Raw genomic sequence first — 5,132 nt, 5'->3', positions numbered from 1 at the left:
GGCAGCAAAAATAAGTCCCTTAATTTAAATATTTCATTGTGACGGCAAAGTCAAAAGTGCTTCAGGTACTTGGATCAGTTCCTCAGAAGTCTAGCAGGAGTACAAAATATACCGGTTTAAATTCAGAGACAACTTTCTTTTCCTTTGGTTCTTTAAATTTTAAACTAACTTTTTTTTCTTTTTTTTTTTTTTTTTTTGCTCAGATTATCAGGCAAATCAAAAAAATAGTATCACAGAATTAAAGAGACACAAATTGACATGAATAAGGAAGAAAATATTTTTCAGTATGCGGAAGAGTTAAGTTCAACATATATCAAGATTGAGAGTGGGAGTGTGATCTTTGAAGATGCAACTTTAGATTAGTGATATAACTTTAAAAACTAGCTATAGTTCAATTTTTTTCAAAAGAAAAATTATACTTTTTTTTCCAAAATCAAAGTGTAGTTTTCATACAATAGCTGATAATTTGCTGGAGTAGAATCCATGAAATGATGCATCAGCAAACTGAACCGTAGCCTGGTATCCATGTAATGAAGGATGGTTTTTTTAAGGCTTCATTTTTACAGATTTTCTGAAACCTCTATTTATTAAATATAAAATCTGCAAAAATAAGACACCATTTTGCTATTACCCCGAAGAATAGAAGTGATTTTTCAATGTAAAAGAAACAGAATGATGATAAAAGCTCCAGCAAAACAAACAGATCTTTGACCCACTGAGCACTACTCTCTGTTGCCTGCACAGTGAGGAGCACCATGGCATTCTTAAGCCCAGGAAGACCATGGATACTCTCATGGATAGCCCTGGGCGGAGACATCACTTAGAGGAAGGGAAAGTGGACACTTCCCAATGGTAATATCTCCAGCATCAGCCCTCCAGAGGCAGTAAGGTAGAGTGATGTTCACCTTTCTGGTCTTTTTAGTCAACACAAATATTTTTGCGCATCTTGAATGCTTGTTTTGGGTTTGGACAATCATTGCTGTTGTGGCAGAGCTTTGACAATAGTGCTTGGCCAGGGTGGGACTTCACCTGAACAAGGAGGTTCTTTTTAATCTTTAAAATGTACAGTTTATTTTTAAAAGCATGATGGGAGAACTCACTTGTTTATTAAAAACTGAATTATAAGCTGTATGGTTGCCACCTTGGTCGCTCATATCTAATCATTCTTACTAGCTCCATGGGTGTGACCTTTTCTAAAATAATTTCCACACAGTAATAGCAATAAGATACTTTAGGCAGTGCATTTCTGGGAATCATTGCACTTTTCAGGTGACTGAAGTCACTCATTCTTCATCCTCATGCTTCACAACACATCTGAGGCATGAAATTATTCCCTTCCAATATGATGCCTTCTCCTACTCTTATTGCTTAAATGATTTTTAAGGATTAGTGTGTTAAAAGCATTGTGAAAAATTCAGGGAGGGTGAGAAAGAGAAGCTAATATTTTACATTAAAGTTATCAACCTTGATCCACGTTTCAGTGATTCTTATTCCAATCATGAGAGCCTGGATCTAATACACATCCATGGTATGTGCTAGCAAAAATATGGAGGACAAGGTAACTTCCTTGACAGTGGTCTGTAAAAAAAATCTGGGTCATATGTAGCAGAAACTACAAAAATTGACAAGGTTTTGTATTTGCAAGAATAAGAGAACTGCATTTCTCTGTCCATTGATGGGTATTGCCAGCTATCTCCTGCAGGCAGGTACTATTCTTTATTCCCAGGATTTTATGCATTCAGCCGTGATTTCTCTCTAAATCCTTTTACCATATCTTGATTGATTTGCAGACAGAATACAAATTCTCTTGAGATAAATGTACCATTACCATTTTAAATTGTAATCTTTTTCAGAAAATGTTGTTGGGTTTTTGCCATTAACATTTGAGAACAAAAGACTGGAGTTTCAACATTTGTTGCCACCCTTGGGTTTTTTCCTCATATAAGATTCTAGTTGTAATATGAGAAAACAGCATTAGTTTCATGTTCTTTACAAAACAGTGTGTAGACAATCACAGAAACATAGCTGCTGTGAGCAAGGACTGTAAAACACTAGGATGCATTTTAGTTAGAGGACTACAGAAGTAATCCTCCTTTTGGGGTCCAACAATCTCTGAAGCCAATATTTGGGAAATGGTGTATTTTACTAAGTCATATCTCAGTAAAGTCCTTATTTACAAAGCCCTGGTGAGCACTGCTCTTAAGCTTAAAGTTATAAATGTAGTTGCATACTCTGAGGAATCAAAATTTTAGCTGCTTCCATTTCTGTCTCGGTGACAAACTTCATATATTGCAAGAAAATGCTAGAGCTATTAATAAAAATAAAAGATCTGTTCGATACCCAAGACTGCATCACCGAGCTGACTGTTCCCCAGTTTGAAATCAAGTATATATGTAATCAAATATTTATCAGTAATACCTTACAGCATCAAGTGCAGCAAAAATTATTTTGTGCTCTCATACAATCCATCATTCATATACACATAGCAAATACCATGTGGTAGGCACTACACAATATATGTTGTATACACATGGTTTTTAAAATGTAATTTTTTTCCTAAAAGTATTGTTATTCCTCTCTATTTATTCTCTTCCCCCTCCTGCTGCACCCAATCTGAAAACACTTCCATATAGCAGGCAAAGTGGCAAGACGCAGTGAGGAAACGTGGTTGCTTTTCTGTTTCACCAAGTAATGGCCTTTGCTGAAATTGAGATTTGTCTTTCCTCCTTATTTGATGAGATGTGTACATCTTTATAACTTGTGTTTTATCTATCCTGTATGTGTAAGGCATGATCACTGTTCTGCTTGTAGCATTTTTCCTCACTGGAGAGGTGAATAATACAATCCTCAGTATCAGCAAAACTGGTGTCTTGCTTTTCACAGGTGAAGACAGCATGCCAGAAAAAGCAAGCTGACACAGTTCATATACACAGTTAAGTTTTATAAGTACACTGTCTTATGCAGAGAGGGTGATAATAATGTCTTGTGGAATAAAATCTCCAGTTAAGGACAGGAGGGCTGTCAACGTTCTTTTAAGTTTGTTCTCCAAGTTATTGCACCACATTCCTTTCTGGAAGTCTCACTGAAAAGTTTGGGATGGTTTGTTTGAGGCAGCTACTGTGTCAGTTCTGAGCAGACAAATGGCCTTTTACCAATACTGAAGGGACTGGGAAACAAAAAGCATACAGGGAATAAGTTCTCAAGAAGCAGGAAATGAATGTAGAGTCAGGCCAGGAAGGACCACTGTGGTATTTGCAACATCATTTTCACATTTTCTCATTAATTTTTTAAGTAATACCTAAGTTACAGCATACAAGGCAGCCTGGCTTGTACGAATAGCAGAGTCACTGGATTTCAAGCAAATTGTACTATTGTGTCTTTCAGAAATTTTCATCATTTTTTACCCACCAGTTTTCAAAAGAGATTCATCCTGCTTATGGTTCAGAAAGGGAATGCAGTTGTTACCAGAAAATATTATCCATCTGATATACTCAGCCTGAATACTGGGAATAGTAGTAAGAAACTTCACAAGTTCTCTGGTCCCACTCTGCTGACCTTAATGATTAAGACAGCCTGGAAAGGACTTTCATCTTCTAGGTCCAAGCTGAACAGCAGTTCTAAACACTATGAATCCTAATTCTTTGCCTCTTACAGCTCTGAATGACTGTAGTATTTAGTATGCTGTGGGTTGCAGTGTTATGAAATGAATGAAATCCCGTAGAGCTAAGTGGTTAGTTACTGTGCTCACCTGGGAGAGGTTTGGGAGAGATATACATGTGTTCCACATCTGTTGGTTTCTGGAGTTTTGATGCAGTGGTCTTTGGCTTGTTCTTTGCCCATTCATATTGTACCTATTTAAAGTCCAGATGTGAATAAGAAAAATTAATTTCTTCCTATCCCATCTTTTAATACTTTCAGATGGATATGAATCTCAGCTCTCTGGAATATATTACACAGATTTTTTTTTTGTTGTTTAGTGATCATTAATACTCCTACAGCTATGAACACATGCATGTATTTTTTTTAGGCTTTACACAGCCTATTACATCTCCTGGGATGTGAATTTTCTGCATGTCATTTTATAATCAATAGCAGTTGTTATTTACATTTTTTTCTGGCTGTTTTTGTATAATATGCTTATCTTTTTTATTATTCCTAGCTAAAAAATGCCAACATAATTTTATTTGGAACAACTGACATTTTGATAGGAAAAAAATACTTAGCTAAGTATTTTTAAATTATTCTTGGTTTGTTTTTCTTTTCTTCGTAATACCAGATATCACCTTTGATTAATAACAATCATATATAGGCTTTGTTCCTCTTATCTGGGTGTCAGCAGTAATTGGAATCCATATCCATATCCTACCTTGCAATCATGCTGCAAAAGGCCAATAAATTCCCGCTGAGTGTGTTACTTGTTAAATTTAGTGCATTACATTCAGGGTAATGAATAAAAGCAGTGGGCCGTTACTGTCTGCTTGGCAGAGGAGGAGTAAGAGCAGCCAGACTCCCCTGAGGCCCCGAGCAGGCTTAAAACTGTGACAGGCAGAATCAAGGGACTCCCTAAGCATCACAGTTCAGTTTGTCTCCCTTAATTTCCTCTTCTACCAAGATTTTCAGAGGAAATGGAGGGAGGCGAGGTAATCTTATACAGAAATACAAAATGCGCTGGGCTTGTATACCAGTACTCCCTAGTGCAAATTCTCTTCCAGGCAAGTGTGTTTAAAACTAATTTGTCTGTGTTAAGCATTCAGCTGATGAAAGGTTTGACTTCGCTTTAAGAGATTCATATATCATAAATATATGTAGCAATATATATATATAAAATATACACAAAAACGTATGGTTCTAACCACTCCATGTGAACTCACTGTCGGATTGCTGAGTGATATAAAAATAAACGCTCAGACTTCTCTTTTGGATGTCTGAGCACTGATTTGGCTGACACAGGAACAGCTGTGTGTCTCTAACTGTGGTAAGAAACAATATGTACTTCAGTTCTGAACCTGGACCTGGTAAATCCATGAGTTTCAGTTCCTACTGGTTGGCATGCAAAATTATGATGTTAAAATGATGAAAATCTGATAAATAATATTATGGAATAACTGAAGTAACAAGACATCGTAGAATCT

Source organism: Empidonax traillii, unplaced genomic scaffold (genome assembly GCF_003031625.1).
Source record: "Empidonax traillii isolate 1590-97213 ecotype Southwest subspecies unplaced genomic scaffold, ASM303162v1 scaffold176:size2985712, whole genome shotgun sequence".
Classification (NCBI taxonomy): Eukaryota; Metazoa; Chordata; class Aves; order Passeriformes; family Tyrannidae; genus Empidonax; species Empidonax traillii.
Note: the sequence above shows the minus strand (reverse complement) of the source record.